A 26,663-nucleotide genomic window follows, 5' to 3' on the forward strand; every position below is an offset into this window, starting at 1 on the left:
ACATCTATTATACAGAGAATAGCGCTATCTCCATAGCTCTGTATATAAGGACATAGAGATCAGACAAGGTCCTCATATTCAGGCAGCTTCTATTCTACTCCAACCCTCTTTATAAGAACAAGATCAGAGTCTCATTATACCAAGTAGAGAAGCTCCAGGAACAAAGATCCCGTGTGGCCCTAACACGCTGGGGGCCCGGAGTATCCAGCCACGGGGCCCGGATTCTCTCATTTGTGGCCCCAGCGTTTCTTGTAGAATAAATCCCTTTCTCATCCAGTCCTGTAGTAATGACTTTGTTATCAGGTTTTGTAGGAGGATTCGTCTGACTCCATCTTATGTCATCAATATCTGTGCGAGAAACAAGAGACGTCCGAGCGCAGTTTTACCGAGTGTCCAGTGTCAGTTTTCTACAGTCTGATAAAGAGCCGTGGGGTCTGCGACCGAACCTGGGAGTATACAGCTGTATACAGCATACACACACGGCTCTATACACACACGGCTCCATACACCTCATATACATATGGCTCCACTCCGTACACACAGAGCTCCGCTCCGTACATGCATGGCTCCATAGACACAGGGCTATGTACATACAGGGCTCCATAAACACACACGGCTCCGCTCCGTACACCTGGTACACACGCGGCTCCGCTCCGTACACCTGGTACACACGCGGCTCCGCTCCGTACGCCTCGTACACGCGCGGCTCCGCTCCGTACGCCTCGTGCACGCGCGGCTCCGCTCCGTACGCCTCGTACACGCGCGGCTCCGCTCCGTACGCCTCGTACACGCGCGGCTCCGCTCCGTACGCCTCGTACACGCGCGGCTCCGCTCCGTACGCCTCGTACACGCGCGGCTCCGCTCCGTACGCCTCGTACACGCGCGGCTCCGCTCCGTACGCCTCGTACACGCGCGGCTCCGCTCCGTACACCTCGTACACGCGCGGCTCCGCTCCGTACCCCTCGTACACGCGCGGCTCCGCTCCGTACGCCTCGTACACGCGCGGCTCCGCTCCGTACGCCTCGTACACGCGCGGCTCCGCTCCGTACGCCTCGTACACGCGCGGCTCCGCTCCGTACGCCTCGTACACGCGCGGCTCCGCTCCGTACGCCTCGTACACGCGCGGCTCCGCTCCGTACGCCTCGTACACGCGCGGCTCCGCTCCGTACGCCTCGTACACGCGCGGCTCCGCTCCGTACGCCTCGTACACGCGCGGCTCCGCTCCGTACGCCTCGTACACGCGCGGCTCCGCTCCGTACGCCTCGTACACACGCGGCTCCGCTCCGTACACCTCGTACACACGCGGCTCCGCTCCGTACCCCTCGTACACACGCGGCTCCGCTCCGTACCCCTCGTACACACGCGGCTCCGCTCCGTACACCTCGTACACACGCGGCTCCGCTCCGTACACCTCGTACACACGCGGCTCCGCTCCGTACACCTCGTACACACGCGGCTCCGCTCCGTACACCTCGTACACACGCGGCTCTGCTCCGTACACCTCATACACACGCGGCTCTGCTCCGTAGACCTCGTACACACACGGCTCTGCTCCGTACACCTCGTACACACGCGGCTCCGCTCCGTACACCTCGTACACACGCGGCTCCGCTCCGTACCCCTCGTACACACGCGGCTCTGCTCCGTACACCTCGTACACACGCGGCTCTGCTACATCCACACTGTAAACCCCTCCTGACCCCACACATAAACTTCAGCTCATCCAGCACCATGACAACCAGCACAGCAGAGTCCTGCATCCACTGAGCCCCTGATCATGTGACCCCTGACTCCTCCCCTCCTGTGACCTCATCACAGCTCCTGCGCGCACAGAGCAGCCATATATGTGGTGGCGGTTCTGCAGGTGGAGGTATGTGGAGACCCCCATTACTGGGCGCAGGGGGCATTAACCCCTTCAGCACGGAGACTCTTTTGGGGTCTTGTGTTGCCCCTTTATAAGAATCATAAGGTTTTTGTTCTGTTTCCTGTAATAGATACATACGACCCAACTATGGAGACAGGAAGGGAGGAAACGTATTGTTCTCATAGTACAGGACCCCTTTACTGCCCCACAGTGTAATGCCCCCATTATGCCGGATGTATGATGCCCCCACACAGTGTAATGCCCCCATTATGCCCCTTATGCAGGATGTATGATGCCCCCACACAGTGTAATACCCCCATTATGCCCCTTATACAGTATGTATGATGCCCCCACACAGTGTAATGCCCCCATTATGCCCCTTATACAGTATGTATGATGCCCCCACACAGTGTAATACCCCCATTATGCCCCTTATACAGTATGTATGATGCCCCCACACAGTGTAATGCCCCTTATGCAGGATGTATGATGCCCCCACAGTGTAATGCCCCCATTATGCCCCTTATGCAGGATGTATGATGCCCCCACACAGTGTAATGCCCCCATTATGCCCCTTATGCAGGATGTATGATGCCCCCACACAGTGTAATGCCCCCATTATGCCCCTTATGCAGGATGTATGATGCCCCCCACACAGTGTAATGCCCCCATTATGCCCCTTATACAGTATGTATGATGCCCCCACACAGTGTAATGCCCTCATTATGCCCCTTATGCAGTATGTATGATGCCCCCACAGTGTAATGCCCTCATTATACCCCTTATGCAGGATGTATGATGCCCCCCACACAGTGTAATGCCCCCATTATGCCCCTTATACAGGATGTATGATGCCCCCACACAGTGTAATGCCCCTTATGCAGCATGTATGATGCCCCCACACAGTGTAATGCCCCCATTATGCCCCTTATGCAGGATGTATGATGCCCCCCACACAGTGTAATGCCCCCATTATGACCCTTATGCAGGATGTATGATGCCCCTCACAAAGTGTAATGCCCCCATTATGCCCCTTATGCAGGATGTATTATGCCCCCACACAGTGTAATGCCCCCATTATGCCCCTTATGCAGGATGTATGATGCCCCCCACACAGTGTAATGCCCCCATTATGCCCCTTATACAGTATGTATGATGCCCCCACACAGTGTAATGCCCCCATTATGCCCCTTATGCAGGATGTATGATGCCCCCACACAGTGTAATGCCCCAATTATGCCCCTTATGCAGTATGTATGATGCCCCCCACAGTGTAATGCCCCCATTATGCCCCTTATGCAGGATGTATGATGCCCCCCACACAGTGTAATGCCCCCATTATGCCCCTTATGCAGGATGTATGATGCCTCCCACACAGTGTAATGCCCCCATTATGCCTCTTATGCAGTATGTATGATGCCCCCATTATGCCCCTTATACAGTATGTATGATGCCCCCTACAGTGTAATGCCCCCATTATGCCCCTTATGCAGGATGTATGATGCCCCCACACAGTGTAATGCCCCCATTATGCCCCTTATGCAGGATGTATGATGCCCCCCACAGTGTAATGCCTCTTATGTAGGATGTGTAATACCCCCATTATGCCCCTTATGCAGGATGTATGATGCCCCCCACAGTGTAATGCCCCCATTATGCAGGATGTATGATGCCCCCCACAGTGTAATGCCCCCATTATGCCCCTTATGCAGGATGTATGATGCCCCCACACAGTGTAATGCCCTCATTATGCCCCTTATGCAGGATATGTGATGCCCCCCACAGTGTGATGCCCCCACACAGTGTAATGCCCCCATTATGCCCCTTATGCAGAATGTATGATGCCCCCCACAGTGTAATGCCCCTTATGCAGGATGTATGATGCCCCCACACAGTGTAATGCCCCCATTATGCCCCTTATGCAGTATGTATGATGCCCCCCACAGTGCAATGCCCCTTATGAAGTATGTATGATGCCCCCACACAGTGTAATGCCTCCATTATGCCCCTTATGCAGTATGTATGATGCCCCCCACACAGTATAATGTTCCCACAGTACCGCTTGAGGTTGGAATAATCCCTCTGGAGTTGGGTTTCCCTTTCCCTGCTCCCCTACATGTAGACCCTCGAGCATGTATACATGCAGGTAGGGAAGCAGTCTTCACTAGATATTGAGGCTTTGTACAGTAATATTCTGCATGAGGATGGTATCAGAGGAGTAAGACGTTTGTTGAAATCGAGATCAATAGAGTGTAGCAGACATAATGACTTCATGGAGGATCTTCTAAAATTCACTCTTACTCATAACTTCTTCCTTTTTGACAGGAAGTACTTCTCCCGAGCTCAGCTGTACTATGATGAGGAGCCCCTGTGCCCCCTCGTATGCTAACCTATTCCTGGGATGGTGGGAGGAAACCACAATATTCAGGGATGATCATAAGTGGTGGCATCCATATACTGGGACATAGTATAGATATATTATCTGCTCGGGGACGAGTGAAAAGTTTCTTGAATTTGTCAGGGAACATAACATCAATAAAGTGGACCTTAGATTTATATCAGAGTTGAATTATTACCTGTTGCCTTTCCTAGATGTACTAATCAAGAAAGATTGCAATGGGACCCTAGGGACACTCATATATCATAAACCTACAAGCACTAATAAACTATTGAAGTGGGAAAGCCACCACCCCATGCTCCAAATAAAAAAGAAAAAAAAAAACAATATCCACGGCCTATTTTTATGGTTGAGAAGAAACTGCTGTAATGTCACAGATTTGAATATACTGGCCATAGACATGAACACCAGATTCATGGAAAAAGGGTACAGACACTCCTTCATACCTAACCAAGAAAAAGATGGGATAACACGAGTAATAGGAGTGACCGTATCTTTAATATCCTCAGAAAACACTAGTATGTACTTGTAGTCAACCCGGACCTGGGGGTGCTGTGTGATCTACTCCCACAATAACTTTCATAAAGGGTTGGTCAATTAGGGACCGTTTAGTGCAAGGGGACTTGTCTAGATAGAAGAATCTGCTGTTTCTTTAGATGTGGAGAATGTTGTACATAGATTTACATGGTCTCATCCAATTACATCTCGAGTTCCTCTACAGGTAAAATCTTTTTCCAGAGCCAGAGGGATTATTTCAACTGTAAAACTTCAGGACTTGTATATATGGCCACATGCACCTGTCCCCTAGATTATGTAGGCACGACCAAGAGGCAATCTAGGAGGAGGGTGGGGAGCACTTGAGAGATATACTCCATGGTGGAGACACATGAACAGGGCACATTGAGGTGAAACCAGAGACATCTCCTTTTGTATCATTGAGGTGGTTAAACCCAATGTGAGAGGAGGTGATCTCAGTAGATGTATCCTCAAAAAGGAAAGTAAGTGAATTTCCAGACTTGATTCATAAACCCCTAAGGGACTCGATAAGCAAATTTCCTATGCCTGTTTTGTGTGAATACAGTCCCATTCTGGATTACATTTTTGGGTTTTATACTCTAACCATTGTTACTCAGTTCCCTGTAAATGGGGTTCACATATTGTTGTACTTCATCGAGATATCTGAGCTTCTATATCAGAATTATTTCTCATCAGTTATATCCCATATATACTATTTAGTAATTAACAAGTGTGGTGATCCTTCTAGATCTCTAATTATGCAATAGGGGTCAAATTTGACCATTTAGGAATATACTGTGGGCTATCATCATCTCATATTTTATGTAGTGATGAAATAGATCTACATGCCTATTGCTTGATGGGAGAATGTGCAATACTTGTGTGACGATACAGCGTAAAATCTTAATTAGCCAGACGATTAGATTTGTTAATCCAAGACAAATACATTATTGTGTTTTATTAGGGATTGCTGGCTGTGTTTTACTAATGTTCTGCTTGCTCGTCCGTTTATGTACACTAATTTAACTTGTAAAGTGTCCAGCATTCCACTAATCTCATTAGTATCTCAGGAGCCTCTAACCATTGTTCAAGAAATTGTCCAGGCCCATTGTGTAAGTGTTGAAAGAAGATCCGGCGGAGCCTTCACCTCAGGGAGTCTCACATGTAGACCCAGTTGATGAGGTCACCTGAGAAAGATACCTCCACTAATGCACACTTAGCTTTGGGGGGGGGGGGGGGGTGAGAGCAGCTCTGCCATTCAGGGGGCTGAGCCCAGAGAAGCAGAAGGGACATGTGTTTCTATAGTAGTCACACTTGAAACAGAGATTGGAGAAAGACTTTACAAAGAGAATGAGAGACATCCTTCAGGACAGCAGATGGATTGCATGGCATTATCCAAAGAGGTGCAGTGTTCTATTCTAAATGATTCTATTCTAACGGTATCAGCCCTGACTGGAAAGATACAGATCTCCATTTGACCATCAGAGAGACCATGGATACGTTTTGGGGAGACCAGGAGAGGACAAAGAAATCACCTGGCCCCATGGATATATTGTTTGGGGTTGGCAGGAGGGACCCACCAGTGTCTTCGCAACTTGTTTTTAGTCTCCCATGATGCTGATCTCAGAGAGAGGATTTTTCTGAGATGGAATGCAATCCAATACCATATGTGCTCCGGTGTGGAACGCAGACATCCTGGCATACGCAATCGCAGACAATGATCCTAGATATGTTCCGGCGTAGAACGCATAACTATGGGAATGCGCAGTCACAGATACCAGTGGGGCGGTGGCAATCAGTTTATTTAGTGTTTCAGTGTAAAGCATGTCAATTCCGGACATGCACACTAGGTGATGGACATTATCGGACCTCTAGTGCATGAGAAGTAGCGCAGGCGCAGTACATTATTGTAGACAGACTCCATTCTATATATCCTATGACAATTCACCTCTAGGAATGGGTCTCCTAGTCTGGGAGGTGTTTTGGATGAATTGGGATATTTATACATGGACACCTGGCTATTAGACACACTATGCTGCACATCATGAATTATCATCCCTGTATTAAGCCTCCTGATGAACCTGTTGGGGAAACTCGTTGAGGCGGATTATTGAAGCATTCTGTGTACCATACCATTTCCTTTATATATACCTTGATACGTATCTGGTTCTATTTAATGTATCAGTGTATTTTATACAGTTGAAACCAGAAGTCTCCATACACTATATAAAAAGACACATATGATGTTTTTCTCAATATCTGACATGAAATCAGAATAAACCTTTCCCTTTTTAGGTAAATTAGGATTATCATAATTTTTAATATTTGCCAAATGCCAAAATAATGAGAGAGAGAGAATGTTTTAAGGCATCTTTATTACTTACTGCAAAGTCAAAAGTTTACATACATTTAATTAGTATTTGGTACCATTGCCGTTAACCCCTTTGTAGCCCAAGGCGTACTAATATGTATCTGTGCCCTGGGACTTAAGAGCCTAATACATATTAGTATGTCCTAGCTTTAATGCGGTCCCTCGACCAAAGTCGCGGTGATCACATTAAATCTCCGGCGCCATCTTACTTCAGGGTAGATGGCGCCGTCATCCTGGGTTGTTTGCGCCGCCCCACCCACACACACACGATCGCTGTGATTGGCTGTTCAGAATTGAACAGCCAATCACAGCATTTCTCACGGTTTCCGGCAATCAGATTGCTGGAAACAGTGATGTGCAGCCTAGGATCGGTGCTCATAAGAGCATCGATCCTAGGCTGTTGCTAAGAGACCCCAGCCCTCTCCCCAACCCGCTATGATCGGTGTGATCGCCAGTCACCTCGATCGCACCGATCATACCACGACTGCGCGGTGACCGGCTTGTGATCTACCTGTCACCGCCCCATGACCCCTTGTGATGTCAGCTGAGGCCCCAGAGAGCTCTGATTGGAGCGATCGATGATGACCTCGATCGCTTCAATCAGAGTACCTGAACACAGGTGACAAGGCGGTCACAGGGCGGTGACCGGCTTGTCACCTGCCTGTCGCCTCCCTGTGACCCCCCTGTGATGCTGCCCAAGCCTTAGCCATCTCTGATTGGTGCGATCAATGTCATCATCGATCGCGCCAACCAGAGTGCCTGACCGGGAGGTGACCGGCTGGTGACATACAGAGCGGTCACGTTTGATCACCTCTGTGCTGGGCCTTGTGTTACCACAGGAGCACCTGTGACACCACAAGACCTTCTCACGTGCTCCAGTTGCTGCTGCTCCGGCGTCCTGCTGCGGTCTCCTGCGTCCTGGGTCTCCTGCTGCTGCAGATCTTGCTCCAGAACCTGCTGCTGAAAGAAGAACAGAGAAGACTTTGGTAAGTCCATCCCTGTTCTCCCCTCATCCACCCCAACCCCCCTCCCCCTTTTTACCCACCCTGCCCCCAGTTTTTTAATTTTTTGTGCGTTCTGCAGCGGCTGAGCGCTGACCCGTGACTAAGTCACTGATCAATGTCGTGCTTGCTGCTTTTCAATTCATTTTTTTCATCCCTGTCAATTCTTTCTCTGCCCCCCCCCCCCCACTTTGTACCACCTCCGTGCGTGCATCCAGCAGCCACCGAGAGTTGATCGGTGACGCAAATCACTGATCAGCACTTGTGCTCGCTACTTTGCCTTTTTTTCAACTAACCTTTTTTTCTTTTCTAGAGGGCGGTCGCGCTGTCCGATTTTGCGCCGTGCTGGGCCACAGAAGCCTGTGACACCACAATCGCCGCTCCTGCTCCAGAAGACATCTTACAGAAGACATCTGATAGACGACATCTGAAAGTCGACAACTGTAAGTAGGATTTTTTGATCCCTTCTCATCCACCCCAATCCCCCTTTCTGCCACCAAGTGCTGATCATCACTTCATCGCTCGACTGTTGTCCGTTTTTGTTTTTTTTTGCGCTTCCTGCAGCGGCCGAGCGCTGATCAGTGACCACAGATCACTGATCAGCACTTGTGCTCGGTGTTTTACACAACCTCGTCCTTTGCACCACATCCGCGCGCACACCCAGCAGCTGCCGAGAGTTGATTGGTGACATAGTTCACCGATCCACACTCGTGCTCGCTGTTTGCACCACCTACGGTAGTTCCTTTTTTCTCTTTTTTTTTTTTTCAGAAAAAAAAGTTCACACCAAGCGCACTGACACACATACACACACTCTAAATAAAGTACTGACACACAGGCACCACATACATAACTAAAAAAAAAATGTCCCGCTCATCCCAAACTCACTATTCAGTGGAGGAGGCATACCCTTTTCTTGCCTCCGACACTGACAGCGAGGGCGAGGATCCCACCTTTCTTTATTTTTCTGACTCCTCGTCATCCTCCTCTTCCTTCTCAGGTCAAATAAATAGAAAATGAAAAACCAGCACTTATTCCAATCGCATACCTTTGTGCAGTCCAGTGAGCGTCAGTCACAAATAGCCAGGGATCGCTAATCAGCAGGTGCTCTGCCCAAAGAAAGATTTTTCCTTTGATATCCTGTTATCAGATAGAATATGGCACTCCAGCAAGCCATTGAATATGAAGATCCTTTATTCTTTACTCACAATTTTAAAACATGGAGTCGGGAAAGCGGGAGTCCTTCAGGTTCTGCTGTACCGCCACTCAGACGCCCCAGGAGAAAAGATGAACCAGTGCCCCCCCCCCCACACACACACACACTACTGACCCCATGTGGACCTCGGCCTCCAAAAATTATGAGCCACTGATTCCTGATTTTGTGGCGGAATCAGGAATCAAGTTTGACACCACCAGCCTCACAGAGCTAGACTTTTTCAAAGACTTTTTCTTTGAGGATCTTGTAAACCTCTTTGTGGGCCAAACTAATTTATACACTCATCAATTTTTGGAACAAAACCCCTCTTCATCATTTTCTAACTGGTCTCCTGTAGACGCAGTAGAAATAATGACGTTTTGGGGCCTGGTCCTTCATATGGGGATCCTGAAGAAGCCAGAACTTTGGCGATATTGGAGTGTTGACGTTTTGTATAACACTCCAGTGTTACAAATGGTCATGACCCGGAAACGTTTTCAGGCCATCCACAAGTTCTTGCATTACATAGATAATGCAAGGTGTCCGGCACGCAATGACCCGAACTTTGATCATCTTTTCAAAGTTCGACCGGTCATCGTCCACTTCAACAACAAGTTTGCTGAAGTGTACGTGCCCCAAAGGGACATCTGCGTGGATGAGTCCTTAATGGCTTTTATGGAGCGGCTTGGATTCCGGAAGTACCTGCCCAGTAAGAAGGCCAAGTACGGAATCAAGCTGTATAAACTTTTTGAGAGTACCTCAGGGTACACTCACAAGTTTAGAGTTTATGAACGGAAGGACTGCCGGATTGAATCCCCTGAATGCCCCCCTGTTCTGGGAGTGAGTGGGAAAATCGTGTGGGACTTGGTGCACCCACTGCTGGATAAAGGTTATCACTTGTGCGTGAATAACTTTTATACCAGTGTCCCTCTCTTCAAGTCCCTCTCTGCGCGACGTACCGCAGCCTCCAATACTGTCTGCAAAAATAGAGAGGCCTCCCAAAGATGCTAATTGGGAAGCTGCTCAGAAGGGGTGAGAGCAGTTCCCAATGTAGCGACCAACCTCTGGTGGTCAAGGACAAGAGGCATGTCCTTTTCTTGACCACCATACATGGTGATGGCAGCACCGTCAGCATTGTACAAGGTTCCACTACACAGGTCGTCAAACCAGACTGTGTAGTGGGGTACAACAAGTACATGGGGGGGGGAGTTGATCTCTCTGATCAAGTCCTCCAGCCGTACAGTAGTGCTTTAAGAAAGGTTGTGGTACAAGAAGTTGGCCGTGCACATTATACAGATGGCAATGCACAACGCTTTCCTTCTGTCACAATGTGCAGGCCAGACTTCTACATTGTACCTTCAGTTCCAGGAGGTAGTTATCAAGGCCCTGATATTTTGCACTGGTGACGGAGCGGGCCCCAGTACTTCCGGAACTGAAGGTCCTCTAATTGTACCAGACCAGCATTTCCCGGGGCAGATACCTTTTTTTCCGCTGTGAGGGAAGTCACAAAAGAAGTGCCGAGTGTGTTTATAAAAGGTGAATACGCCAGGACACCATTTATCAATGTGACACCTTCCCCGACAAACCTGGCCTGTGCATGAAAGAATGCTTCAAAAGGTACCATAGTTCCATGGACTACTAAATTAATTTCTGACGTATGACAACCTGACGAACACTACACAACTAACATAGTGTTCGCCAGTTTGTCATACATCAGTTGTGTAGTGTTCGTCAGGTTGTCCTACACAACTAACGTATGACACTACATTATAAGATTCACAAATCGGGTATCCGTTCCAAAAGGGGGCACTTGTTGGCCATTTCCACTGTTTAGGCACATCAGGGGCTCTGAGAACGTGACATGACGCCCTCAGACAATTCCAACAAAGTCTGCATTCCAAAGCGTCACTCCTTCCCTTCCGAGCCCTGCAGTGCACGCAAACAGTAGTTTTCTCCAACACATGGGGTATCAGCGTACTTGGGAGAAATTGCACAATAACTTTTGGTTTCCAATTTCTCCTGGTACACTTGTGAAAATAAAAAAAAATTGGGGGTTAAACTAAAATTTTAGTGAAAAAGAGTTAAATGTTCATTTTTTCCTTTCACGTTCAATTAATTGCTGTGAAGCACATGAAGGGTTAATAAAGTTCTTGAATGTGGTTTTGAGCATCTTGAGGGGTGTAGTTTTTAGAATGGTGTCACTTTTGGGTATTTTCTGTCATAAAGACCCTTCAAAGTGACTTCAAATGTGATGTGGCCCCTAAAAAAATGGTTTTGTAAATTTTGTTGTAAAAATGAGAAATCGCTGGTCAACTTTTAACCCTTATAGCTCCCTAAGGAAAAAAAAAAAAATTGTTTCCAATATTGTGCTGATGTTAAGTAGACATATGGGAAATGTTATTTATTAACTATTTTGTGTAACATATCTCTCTGATGCAGTGGTGTACCGCCAATGGCGGCAGACCACGCCACTGCTATGGGGCCCGTGGCCGGAGGGGGCCGTGAGGGCCCCAAACAGCATGGGAACGAGGAGGATAGGTGAGTAAGAGGTTGCGGCGGCAGAGGAGCGGGTTGCGCAGTGGAGGAGCGGTGCACATGCTGCAGCCACCACGTGTCCCCGCTGCTAAAGGGCCATGAATATTCCCTCTTCTCCACTCCCATAGGCGAGGAGAAGACGGAATATTCATTCTCTTTAGTAGCGGGCACGGAGGAGCGCTGAGCCGCATCTCCTGCTGTCAGTGGAGAGGAGTGAATGTGCTGGCAGCAGCTCACCTCGGCTTCTGAGAGCGCGCGCTGCTCAGATGCCGACATGACCTGCAGCAGACAGGATGCAGCGCTGGAGCAGAGGTGAGGGAAGGAAGGTGAGTATAAGTGTTTATTGTTTTGTGTGCAGTGATTGGGGGGTTGAGGAGGCCACACATACCAGGAATGGGGGATTGAGGAGGCCACACATACCAGGAATGAGGGATTGAGGAGGCCACACATACCAGGATACTTGGATTGAGGAGGCCACACATACCAGGATACTTGGATTGAGGAGGCCACACATACCAGGAATGGGGGATTGAGGGGGCCACACATACCAGGATACTTGGATTGAGGAGGCCACACATACCAGGATTGGGGGATTGAGGAGGCCACACATACCAGGATTGGGGGATTGAGGAGGCCACACATACCAGGATTGGGGAATTGAGGAGGCCACACATACCAGAATTGGGGGATTGAGGAGGCCACACATACCAGGATTGGGGGATTGAGGAGGCCACACATACCAGGATTGGGGGATTGAGGAGGCCACACATACCAGGAATGGGGGATTGAGGGGGCCACACATACCAGGATACTTGGATTGAGGAGGCCACACATACCAGGATTGGGGGATTGAGGAGGCCACACATACCAGGATTGGGGGATTGAGGAGGCCACACATACCAGGATTGGGGGATTGAGGAGGCCACACATACCAGGATTGGGGGATTGAGGAGGCCACACATACCAGGAATGGGGGATTGAGGAGGCCACACATACCAGGATTGGGGGATTGAGGAGGCCACACATACCAGGATTGGGGAATTGAGGAGGCCACACATACCAGAATTGGGGGATTGAGGAGGCCACACATACCAGGATTGGGGAATTGAGGAGGCCACACATACCAGAATTGGGGGATTGTGGGGGCCACACATACCAGGGATTGTGGGATTGAGGGGGCCACACATACGAGGATGGGGAAATTTACCAGTAGCTGCTGCATTTCCCACCCTAGGTGTATACTCAAGTCAATAGGTTTTCCCATTTTTATGTGGTAAAATTAGGGGCCTCGGCTTATATTCGGGTCGGCTTATTTAAAATATATGGTATTTTAAAATCAGTGAGTACGTGGTGCCCATAATACTGCAGGACTGTGGCGTGCATTATACTATATGGGGGCTGCATTTTACCCTATGGGGTGTGTAATATACTGTATGGAGGACCATGGGAAGTTCATTATACTATATGGAGGATTCTGGGGGGTGCATTATACTATATGGAGGTTTATGGGGGGAGCATTATACTATATGGAGGATTATGGGGGCGCATTTTACTATATGGAAGATTATTGGTGGTGCATTATACTATATGGAAGGCTATGTGGGGCCATTATAATATTTTGAGGGCTATGTGGGGGGCCATTATACTGTATGAAAGCAATTATACAGTGTGAATGTTTGTGTGGGGTCATTATACTGTTTGGAGGGCTGTGTGGGGCCATGATAGTGTATGGAGGGCTCTGTGGGGTTCACAGTTGGGGGATTATACTGTGTTAGGGTCACCATACTTTGCCGTGGGAGTTGAAGTGGGGTACAATAGTGTCATTATACTGTGCATGTGGAGGAATTCATCATAGGGGTATCATACTGTTTGGGGGGCACTTTTGTTGGCATCATACTTTATGGGGGCAATGAAGGAGGAATCTACGACTTCAGAAGGAGGTAAATTACTATGTAAAGGCTGGAAAGTTATGAGATCTGCTCTTCTGTGACGCAGACAAATATTTTTTTTTTTTGTAGAGGGGGGGGGCCCAATTAGAGCTTCTGCTATGGGGCCCCATGACTTCTATGTACGCCCCTGCTCTGATGTAAGGGCATGAAAATTCAAAGTTTGAAAATTGTTAAATTTTCAAAACTTTCCCCAAATTTCCATTTTTTTTCACAAATAAACACAAGTGATATAGAAGAAATGTTACCACTTTCATGAAGTACAATATGTCATGAAAAAACAATCTCGGAATCAGGGAGTTCTTACCTCATAAAGTGACAGTGGTCAGAATTGTAAAAAATTGGCCTGGTCATTAACGTGCAAACCACCCTGGAGGGTATAGGGGTTAAACTGAATGATTTGGGTCAAGCATTTGGGATATCCTTCCACAAGCTTCTCACAATAGTTCGGTTGGAATTTGGGCCCTTTCCTCAATACAAAACTGGTGTAACTGATCCAGGTTTGTAGATCGCCTTGCTCGCACCTGCCTTTTCAGCTTTGCCCATAAATTTTCAATAGGATTGAGATCAGGGTTTGTGATGGCTACTCCAAAACATTGACTTTGGCAGCCACTTTGTTACCATTTTGGCAGTATGCTTCGGGTCATTGTCCATTTGGAAGACCCTTTTTCGCCCAAGCTTTAACTTCCTGGCTAATGTCTTGAGATGTTGCTTCAGTATTGTCAAATTATATTTTGTTCTCATGATGCCATCTATTTTGTGATGTGCATCAGTCCATCCTGCAGCAAAACAACTCCACAACATGATGCGGTCACCCCCGTGTTTCACAGTTGGGATGGTGTTCTTAGGCTTCCAAGCTTCTCCCTTTTTTCCTCCAAATGTAACAATGGTAATTTAGTTTAATCAAACCACAGGACATGCCTCCAAAAATGAAGGTCTTTGTTCCTGTGTGCATTTGCCAACATTAATCTGGCTTTTTTGTTTCTTTTGGAGTAATGGCTTCTTCCTGGCAGAGTGGCCTTTCAGCCCATGTTGATACAGCACTCGTTTCACTGTGGATATTGACACAGTCTTACCAGCTTCCGCCATCATCTTCACAAGGTCTCTTGCTTTTGTCCTTGGGTTGATATGCACATATCGGACCAAAAGCACGTTCATCTCTGGGACACAGAACCCGCCTACTTCCTGAGCGGTATGATGGCTGGACATTCCCATCTTGTTTGTACTTGCGTATATTTGTTTGTACAGATGAACGAGGCACCCTCGGGTATCTTGAAATTGTACCCAAGGATGAGCTGGACTTGTGCAAGTCCACAATTCTCTTCCTGATATCTTGGCTGATTTCTTTAGACTTTCCCATGATGCTACACAAAGAAGCAGTGTGTTTCAGGTGTGCATTAACATACATCCACAGGTGTGTCTCTAAATAACTAAGATGTTGCCAAAAAACCTATCGGAAGCTTCCAAACACATGATATATGTAGCATCGGTGTCTCTGGTTCCTGCCCGGTAGAGACGTCGATCCACTCACCACCGCGGCTACGGTCCGGTGTCCCCTGCTACATCCTCTTGTCTCACTGCAGCGTCTTCCCAGGGTGCGTGCCCCGCGCACATATCCCCGGGCACTGTACTTAGGGCCCGCGCGCTCCCTCCCTCGGAAAGGGGCCGCGTGCCCCGTCCTAAAAAGTCACCGGCCAATGGCCAGAGGACTGCCCCTATTTAAGGCACCTCCTCCAAAACGGACGTGCCTGTGCAAAGTTGTGGTTTGTGTTCTAAACACTCTCTCCAGCCCTCAGATCCCAGTGCTGTCTGCCTATCAGCCGTGTCCGCCTGTCAGTCTGCCAGCCAAGCCTGCCCATTTACCTGCATTGTATATCAGCCGTGCTCTTCTGTCGTGCCTGTCAGCTTTGGCTATCAGTCCCGTGGGAGTCGCCTGCTCTCCCTCGAGGTCGGTCCCAGTGTGGCACCTGGTCCACCTTCCCGGTCCCTCCTTGGTTCACGGAGTCGATTAAGCCACCGTGTAGCCAGGGTCGGTCTGGGTAGGCACTTAGTTACGCCTCTCTGGTCCCTCCTCGTATCTCAGCACAGAGGTTCCACCACCTGGACCCGTAACAATATGATCATATGGGCAGTCCAGAATTGTTTAAAGGCATAGTAATCTTAGTGTATGTAAACTTTTGACTTTGCAGTAAGTAATAAATATGCCTTAAAACATTCTCTCATTATTCTGGCATTTGACAAATATTAAATATTATGGTAATACTAATTGACCTAAAACAGGAAAGGTTTATTCTGATTTCATTTCAGATATTGAGAAAAACATGCATACAGAGAAGGAAATAATTATTTGATCCCTTGCTGTTTTTGTAAGTTTGCCCACTGACAAAGACATGAACAGTCTGTAATTTTAAGGGTAGGTTAATTTTAACATTGAGAGATAGAATATCCAAAAAAAAAAAATCAAGAAAATCACATTGTATAAATTAGATAAATTTATTTTAATTTTGCAGTGACAAATAAGTATTTGATTCCTCTGGCAAACAACACTTGGTGGCAAAACCCTTGTTGGAAAGCACAGCAGTCAGACATTTTTTGTAGTTGATGATGAGGGTTGTGCACATGTAAGGAGGAATTTTGGTCCACTCCTCCTTGCAGATCATCTCTAAATCATTCAGATTTTGAGGCTGTCGCTTGGCAACTCGAAGCTTCAACTCCCTCCATAAGTTTTCTATGAGATTAAGGTCTGGAGACTGGCTTGGCAACTCCATGACCTTAATGTGCTTCTTTTTGAGCCACTCCTTTGTTGCCTTGGCTGTATGTTTTGGGTCATTGTCTTAATGGAAGACCCAGCCATGACCCATTTTTAATATCCTGGCGGAGGGAAGGAGGTTGTCACTCAGGATTTTACTGCACATTTCTCCATCCATTCTCCCATTGATGCAGTGAAGTAGTCCTGCGCCCTTAGCAGAGAAACACCCCCAAAACATAATGTTTCCACCTCCATGCTTGACAGTGGGGACGGTGTTCTTTGGGTCATAGGCAGCATTTCTCTTCCTCCAAACACGGCGAGTTGAGTTAATGCCAAAGAGCTCAATTTTTGTCTCATCTGACCACAGCACCTTCTCCCAATAACTCGCAGAATCATCCAGGTGTTCATTGTGCAGGCCTGTCTGAAGTTTGCCATGTGCCTTCTTGATCAGGGGGACCTTATGGGCACTGCTGGATTTTTTAAGCCTTTAAGGTGTAATGTGTTACCAATGGTTTTGTTGGTGACTGTGGTCCCAGCTGCCTTGAGATCATTAACAAGTTCCCCTGTGTAGTTTTAGGCTGATCTCTCACCTTCCTCATGATCAGGGATACCTCACGAGGTTAGATTTTGAATGGTGCCCCAGACAGATGTCGATTGACAGTCATTTTGTATTTCTTCCATTTTCTTACTGTTGCACCAACAGTTGTCTCTTTCTCACCCAGCGTCTTACTTATGGTTTTGTAGCCCATTCTAGCTTTGTGCAGGTCTATGATCTTGTCCCTGACATCCTTAGACTGCTCTTTGGTTTTGCCCATGTTGTAGAGGTTAGAGTCTGACTGATTAATTGAGTCTGTGGACAGGAGTCTTTTATACAGGTGACTATGTAAGAAAGCTGTATTTAATGCAGGTAACGAGTTGATTAGGAGCGTCTAACTGGTCTGTAGGAGCCAGAACTCATATTGGTTTGTAGGGGATCAAAACAACCAATAACCAAAAGGCTCAAATAGGTGTATCAGAAATTCAAAAAAACACAAAGAACATATAGTATACACCCTAAAATGTAACTCTTAATAGATATTTTAAAAGATAGTATCAATAAATCAAGGATAATCAGATAAAAGTATGGGGGAGGGATAGCAGTGGGATAGCACAAATGGCATTCAAACTCGCCCTATAGGGCCCTAAGGGAGGAATGCCCTACCTGACAGCGGAGTAATCACCCTAATGTGTCCCCGCTCCACGGAGGCTGTCCCTTACCTGTCCCTAAAGTACCCCTATACAGACATAAAAAACAAAAACCAAAGGCATCCCAATAATAGGAGACCAAACCGTCATATCATAAAAATTAATATGCTGTAAACGTAGAAAAAAACATGCATCAGTTATGATCAGGTGGGTATAGGATATCGGTAGTTCTCCATAAATATAATCAAAATAACTTATTGCAAAAACATCACCATCAATCAGTGTCAGTATGTCCCACAATATCAATATTATAGTTGTGATCAGATGGAAATAGAGGAAAACCCTATATCCCTATCTATAAATTTCTTACTGGAAAACTATAGGTCATAAAGAAAATTAGACTACAGATAACTTCTGTTAGTCTCTAATACAGTGCTGTGCAAATTAATTGGGACAAAGCATTTTTTAAGTAAAATCGTCAGTTGGTTACCAGTCAGTGATTCAAACCAGTTTTAACTGCTTTGAACATATGTTTTGGGGCTTTTTTACAGCTGATGGTACAGGGAGCTTATTTCCTGTTGATGGTATGATGAATTCATCCAATACATAGTCGTTTTAAAACGTTTTATTGTGCCATTCATACGTAAATTTGAAGGGACATTCCAACAAGATTTGGCTCCATGCCACAATTCCAAGTGTGTGAAGAAATTCCTGGAAGAAAATAAAGTAAAAGTGCTGGACTGGCCTGGCAATTCACCAGACTTAAATCCTATAGAAAATTTGTGGAGCATTGTGAAAAGACGTCTTGGCAAAATGGACTGTACAACCAAAGTACGCATGATAAACAGTGCCATACAAGTGTTGTTCCATAATGAAGAATTGAAGAATTTACGCAAAAACTTGGTAGAATCAATGCCAAAACACATTGAAAATCTCATATCTGCTAAAGGACGACATATTTCTTACTAAAATTAGTATGTAACAGTGCATTATAACATTTTATTATTAAAAACTCAAAAATGTGTTTTTTTGCTTTGTCCCAATTAATTTGCACAGTACTGTATCTTTGAAAAAGTTTCTTTATGACATACGGCGTACTGGGCTTACAATATATATCTCCATGACCATTCAGGATATGTCCCTTAAATTCCCCCCTTTTGTTTTAGTGACCGTTGCTATTATATACACTATTTACCAGTTATTTCTCAAAGAACATTCTTATGTTTAGTATTGTGACTTTATTTGACTCTCATTTGGGGTGTTCTAATTTGTTTTCTTTTCAGCGTTTGGTATAGCTTTCAATGTAATGTACCTCATCCTTTCTTGGGATAGCGGTCCCTATTTGAGTACTGGTGGCACGCATTTGCATTCCACTGAGATCGCGCGGCGGAAGTGACGTCTTTTGTTTGCCGCGGGCGGAAGTACTGGTGACACGCATTTGCGGTTCACCGAGATCGCGCTGCGGAAGTGACGTTTTTTCCATTGCCGCATGCAAAAGCTACAAGCGGTTAGTTTCTGCTGGAACGCACTCAGCTTTCCAGTGGTACCTCGCGACGGAGACCTTCCACCTGCGCCGGACACAGTTAACAGCTGTTTCAGCTCTAACCTAATACAGGGGGTTTATTAAGACTGATGAGTCGCCGGGTCTCCTGGCATGGTGACTCACCAGATGGGACATACTCATTTTTCCATTCAGCCCGATCTATTATGGTGTACTCCTGTGACTGTCCCCTGATGAGCCCCGACTGGGACTTTGACATATATTGGGATTATGAACCAACTGGCATCAGATAAGTCTGCAATTTAGCAGTTTGTTAATATATGATGGTTGTGACATGAATTTATTGAGAACACTGGTGAATACTGGTGGCCACTATATGACTGTTTGAGTGATCTACAGGTATCGTTCGGTCACTGTTTGTAATAATTGAGACGCATTAAAAGTTGGCTATCTCAAATTTTCTTTATGACCTATGGTGATCCAGTAAGAAATTTGACCTATAGTTTTCCAGTAAGAAATTTATAGATAGGGATATAGGGTTTTCCTCTATTTCCATCTGATCACAACTATAATATTGATATTGTGGGACATACTGACACTGATTGATGGTGATGTTTTTGCAATAAGTTATTTTGATTATATTTATGGAGCACTACTGATATCCTATACCCTCCTGATCGTAACTGATGCATGTTTTTTTTCTACGTTTACAGCATATTAATTTTTTATGATACAACTGTTTGGTCTCCTGTTATTGGGATGCCTTTTGGTTTTTGTTTTTTATGTCTGTATAGGGGTACTTTAGGGACAGGCAAGGGACAGCCTCCGTGGAGCGGGGGACACCACGCCGACACATTAGGGTGATTACTCCGCTGTCAGGTAGGGCATTCCTCCCTTAGGGCCCTATAGTTTTAATATAGCTGTGTCTCAGCTTCTAGAAAGAGAAAATGGAAAAAGCAACGGTGCAGATCTAAGTGCAATATTACTCAAAAAAGTAGTAAAAGGTGGGGTAACTGAATACTGCTCACCTTGCAGAAGTCTTGAGATTAAGCATTAGATAGTGATATGACTCCTGTGACTTACAGAGTCTTCATTTGGCTTGTAGCACACTTTGCCAGAAAAATCAGGCCTCCATATAGGAATATCCTTGCAGAAGTCTTGAAATTCACATACCAATAGAACTTTTGAGGCTTATGGAGTCTTTATTTGGCATGCAGCACGCTTTACCAGAAGAATCAGGCTTCCATATAGGAAGATCCTGTTAAGGCAGTTAACCAAATAGGTTGTGTTCTGGTTAAAGTATTGCGGCGCTTCCAGATAAGATCCAGTAGGTTTTTTCATCCCAGAATTATTTTTCAAAAGATATAAAATATAGAATAGCAAGATACAACGCGTTTCGAGTCATTGCAGAGTCTTCCTCAGGTAGAATTTTATAATCATATATCTAGAACTACCCTTCCTTAAATACCCCTCTAAACTGAAAAGGTGAAATAGTGACCCGCCTGGTTCCTTAATCACGTTAATTGAACAAGTTTGTGTGAATAATTGGTGTGACAGTCTGAATTTGTATCTGCTCTAGTAAAAACAGTTAAAAAGTGCCAACATATTTGAAAATGTAAATAATATATATAAAATAAAATACAAAATAGAATAGAAAATGTATGATCCTTTCTTTGTTATCATTTAAACCATCTGGATGTAAACACCAGCATACGATAAATCCAGAAGGATTCTTTTCTATTTATTATTTGAGTTCTATTCTGAGTGGAGGTTGGTATATGTTCTACAGGAGTTATTTGTACTTGGAATTTCCATCCGTGGGTATGCAATAAGTGACGTGATAGGCTGTGAGTTAAAGTCCTATTTTAGCCTTATAGCGATTGTCCACTAAGGCGGTTTTGAAGTTTTCTAGTAGTACGACCTACATATTGTAGGCCGCATTTACAGGTGATAATGAATATAACATAAATGATGTTTTTTTGTACCGTAGGTATATTGATGACTTAGTCATCCTGTGGAAGGGTGATCAGAAAACGGCAGAACAACTTGTTCATGAACTGAATCATAACACATGGGGTATTCATTTTTCATGTAGTATGAGTACAAATAAAATTAATTTTTTAGACTTAGAAATCAGTTTTTAAAAAAACTCAATAATAAACAAAATCATTTTTTAAGCCAGTAGATTCAAATGGATATCTGGAATTCAACAGTGCACATTTTCACAAATGGAAAACAAATATTCCCTATAGCCAATTTCTACATATAAGGAAAAATAATACATTATTAGAGGATTATAATACACAAGCAAAAATCCTCATAGACAGGTTTTAAAATAAAAAAATACCCGAATAAACTAATTTCTGCAGCATATGAAATCAATAGGAAGAAAATACAGAAGGATTGCTTATGGCTATGAGTAATTAGGTAAAACCAGAAATAGATATCTCCTCACAAGAGAATAAATATAAATTTAATTTTATTACAGCTTTTAATAAGGAAAATGCCAGTATTAGAAAAATACTTGGCAAACATTGGCATATTCTGCAACAAGATCCTCTCCTAAGAGAATCCCTACCTGACCATCCGGGGATTACCGTATTTTTCGGACTATAAGACGCACCGGACCATAAGACGCACCTAGGTTTTAGAGGAGGAAAATAAAAAAATAAAAATTTAAGCAAAAAATGTGGTCATGATGCACTTTTAAGGGGGAGGGGGTCTTCTGCTGACACTGGTTTAGGGGTAATGTCCCTCAATTCTGATAATATCCCCCATCCTGGTATATATGCCGCCCCCTTCCTTTTATATGTGGTCCCCATCCCCATCCTGGTATGCCTGGCATCCCTCCATCCTGGTATGCATGGCACCCCTCTACCTATCCTGGTATGCATGGCACCCCTCATACCCAATCCTGGTATGCATGGCACCCCTCATACCCAATCCTGGTATGCATGGCACCCATCATACCCAATTCCTGGTAGCATGGCACCCATCATACCCAATCCTGGTATGCATGGCACCCATCATACCCAATCCTGGTATGCATGGCACCCATCATACCCAATCCTGGTATGCATGGCACCCATCATACCCATCCTGGTATGCATGGCACCCATCATACCCAATCTTGGTATGCATGGCACCCATCATACCCAATCTTGGTATGCATGGCACCCATCATACCCAATCTTGGTATGCATGGCACCCATCATACCCAATCTTGGTATGCATGGCACCCATCATACCCAATCTTGGTATGCATGGCACCCATCATACCCAATCCTGGTATGCATGGCACCCATCATACCCAATCCTGGTATGCATGGCACCCATCATACCCAATCCTGGTATGCATGGCACCCATCATACCCAATCCTGGTATGCATGGCACCCATCATACCCAATCCTGGTATGCATGGCACCCATCATACCCAATCCTGGTATGCATGGCACCCATCATACCCAATCCTGGTATGCATGGCACCCATCATACCCAATCCTGGTATGCATGGCACCCATCATACCCAATCCTGGTATGCATGGCACCCCTAATCCCTGTCCTGGTATGCATGGCACCCCTAATCCCTGTCCTGGTGTGCATGGCACCCCTAATCCCTGTCCTGGTATGCATGGGCCCCCTAATCCCCATCAGGCTGCACATTTAAAAAAATAAACACTCCTACTCACCTCTCTTCTCTCCTCCAGCGCTGCGTCCGGTCTGCCTGCACTGATCTCTCCATGTGAGCCACGCATGATGTCACTGCCATGCGCGGCTCACATGGAGAGATCAGCTGCCGGAAGTCACTGCTCCCCACGCCAGGACTGTGTGCGCGGGGAGCAGTGACTTCACTCTCCTTCATAGCCGGCACACAGCGGAGCCGCGCTGCGGCTGCTGCCGGCTGTCTCCTGTGCACGCTCATTAAAGGGCATGAATATTCACCCACTCCCCACGCCCATAGGCATGGAGAGAGGTTGAATATTCATGCCCTTTAACAGCGGGCACAGGAGATAGCCGGCAGTAGCCGCAGCGCGGCTACACTGTATACCGCTATTAAGGAGCATGAATACTCAGTGCTCCCCACGCCTCATGGGCGTGGGGAGCAGTGAATATTCATTTTCTTTAGCAGCGGGGACAGTGTAGGCTGCAGCGGGCGGCTGCTGCCTCCTGTGCCCCGCTCCTCCACCGATACCGCTCCCCCCCACACCCCACATAAATATACACATATTGTACACCCATATAGAACATTCTGACTATAAGACGCACTCCCCATTTTCCTCCAAATTTTTGGAGGAAAAAAATACGTCTTATGGTCCGAAAAATACGGTACCTTTCGAAGGGGAAAAACCATTCGGAATCTGATAGCTCCTAGCAGACTTAAAAATATTCCTATTCAATTTGAACAAAGAGGAACTAATACAGCTATAACAGTGGGAGTGGGAGTATTTAAATGTAGAAAGAAACTCTGCTGTTGCTGTAGATGTATTACACATGGCTGTAAGGAGATTATATCTTACAGTACAGGTGAAAAGTTTTTAATTAAACAACATCTTTCTTGTCAAACAGTCTATGTTATATACATTATCACCTGTAAATGCGGCCTACAATATGTAGGTCGTACTACTAGAAAACTTCAAAACCACCTTACTGGACATCGCTATAACGCTAAAATAGGACTTTTAACACACAGCCTATCACGTCACTTATTGCATACCCACAGAGGGAAATTCCAAGTACAAATAACTCCTGTAGAACATATACCAGCCTCCACTCAGAATAGAACTCAAATATTAAATAGAAAAGAATCTTTCTAGATTTATCGTATGCGGTGTTTATATCCTGATGGTTTAAATGATAGAATAGATGTATGATCCTTTCTTTATTTTTTTTAATTTTTTTTTTATATATATATTATTTACATTTTTAAATATGTTGGCACTTTTTAACTGTTTTTACTAGAGCAGATACAAATTCAGACTGTCACACCAATTATTCGCACAAACTTGTTAAATTAACGTGATTAAGGAACCAGGCGAGTCACTCTTTCACCTTTTCAGTTTAGAGGGGTATTTAAGGAAGGATAGCTCTAGATATATGATTATAAAATTCTACCTGAGGAAGACTCTGCAATGAGCCGAAACGCATTGTATCTTGCTATTCTATATTTTATATTCTTTTGAAAAATAAATTCTGGATGAAAAAACCTACTGGATCTTATCTGGAAGCGCCGCAATACTTTATCCAGAACACACCTATTTGAATAAGGGCCTATAGGGTGAGTTTGAATGCCATTTGTGCTATCCCACTGCTATCCCTCCCCCATACTTTTATCTGGATTATTGTCCTTGATTTATTGATGCTATCTTTTTAAAATATCTATTAACAGTTACATTTTAGGGTGTATACTTTATGTTCTTTGTGTTTTTTTTGTAGGGGATCAAATACTTATTTCTTACTGCAAAATGAAAATTTATCTAATTTATACAATGTGATTTTCTTGATTTTATATGGATAGTCTCTCTCTCAATGTTAAAATTAACCTACCCTTAAAATTATAGACTGTTCATGTCTTTGTCAGTGGGCAAACTTACAAAAACAGCAAGGGATCACAAGGGCTTCTGAGGTACAGCCAGCAGTGAGTGGGGTCACCATTGTTGAGGGTGCCAACCTCCGCAGCTAGGCAGTATCAGCTTTGTTTAGGTGCGGGATAGGGTTAGGTAGTGACTGTACCAATTATTCAGCAGCATCATTGTTTACATCTATTTATATACATCCACAACAAGCCATTCAGCTTGTAATTTTGCTAGTTTTAAGAACATACAGTACAGACCAAAAGTTTGGACACACCTCATTTAAAGATTTTTTTTTGTATTTTCATGACTATGAAAATTGTACATTCACACTGAAGGCATCAAAACTATGAATTAACACATGTGGAATTATATACTTAACAAAAAAGTGTGAAATAACTGAAAATATGTCTTATATTCTAGGTTCTTCAAAGTAGCCACCTTTTGCTTTGATGACTGCTTTGCACACTCTTGGCATTCTCTTGATGAGCTTCAAGAGGTAGTCACCGGAAATGGTCTTCCAACAATCTTGAAGGAGTTCCCAGAGATGCTTGGCACTTGTTGGCCCTTTTGCCTTCACTCTGCGGTCGAGCTCACCCCAAACCATCTCGATTGGGTTCAGGTCTGGTGATTGTGGAGGCCAGGTCATCTGGCATAGCACCCCATCACTCCCCTTCTTGGTCAAATAGCCCTTACACAGCCTGGAGGTGTGTCTGGGGTCATTGTCCTGTTGAAAAATAAATGATGGTCCAACTAAACGCAAACCGGATGGAATAGCATGCCGCTGCAAGATGCTGTGGTAGCCATGCTGGTTCAGTATGCCTTCAATTTTGAATAAATCCCCAACAGTGTCACCAGCAAAGCACACCATCACACCTCCTCCTCCATGCTTCACGGTGGGAACCAGGCATGTAGAGTCCATCCGTTCACCTTTTCTGCGTCGCACAAAGACATGGTGGTGGGAACCAAAGATCTCAAATTTGGACTCATCAGACCAAAGCATAGATTTCCACTAGTCTAATGTCCATTCCTTGTGTTCTTTAGCCCAAACAAGTCTCTTCTGCTTGTTGCCTGTCCTAAGCAGTGGTTTCCTAGCAGCTATTTTACCATGAAGGCCTGCTGCACGAAGTCTCCTCTTAACAGTTGTTGAAGAGATGTGTCTGCTGCTAGAACTCTGTGTGGCATTGACCTGGTCTCTAATCTGAGCTGCTGTTAACCTGCGATTTCTGAGGCTGCAGACAGGGATAAACTTATCCTCAGAAGCAGAGGTGACTCTTGGTCTTCCTTTCCCTATGCGGTCTTCATGTGAGCCAGTTTCTTTGTAGCGCTTGATGGTTTTTGCAACTGCACTTGGGGAGAGTTTCAAGTGCTGCTTTTTTCTTGCCATAATACAAATTCTAACAGTCTATTCAGACTTTTCAGAGATTTTTACCACATCATAGTTGGATAGTTAGAGGCGTATCATCCATAGCGGCAGCCCACCCCGCCACTATGGTGCCCATGAGAAAAACAAGAATTTGAGCTTGGTTTAAGTTGGTATACATGCAGCACATAAATGTATGTTTACTATGGCCATAAATCAGAAAAAAAAATACAAGAAGAAAAATGATCATAAACCCTGCTGTAAATAAATAAATAAAAAGCAAAAGTGCATTTAAATAAAATAGGGTTCTTAAGAATACTGTTTTTGATCAAAAATAGCATGAAACCTATCCCAACCATGGCAAGGTGAACCTATTAGGGATAGTCCTACTCTGTTTAATATTAAAAACTTTACTATATGTCAAAGCCTCAAACTTCTGTGTGTGAATCAGACATGAGATCTAACGTGATA

The 26,663-nt window shown here is 45.2% G+C and overlaps 1 pseudogene; it reads left to right on the forward strand.

Annotated features, from left to right (window-relative positions):
- The first annotated feature begins 1,798 nt into the window (after nt 1–1,798).
- LOC141197813 (uncharacterized) overlaps nt 1,799–26,663 on the forward strand; it is a 107,736-nt pseudogene continuing 82,871 nt past the window's right edge.

This window comes from Phyllobates terribilis, unplaced genomic scaffold (assembly GCF_046119375.1).
Source record: "Phyllobates terribilis strain yellow unplaced genomic scaffold, ASM4611937v1 Scaffold_88__1_contigs__length_6355796, whole genome shotgun sequence".
Lineage (NCBI taxonomy): Eukaryota > Metazoa > Chordata > Amphibia > Anura > Dendrobatidae > Phyllobates > Phyllobates terribilis.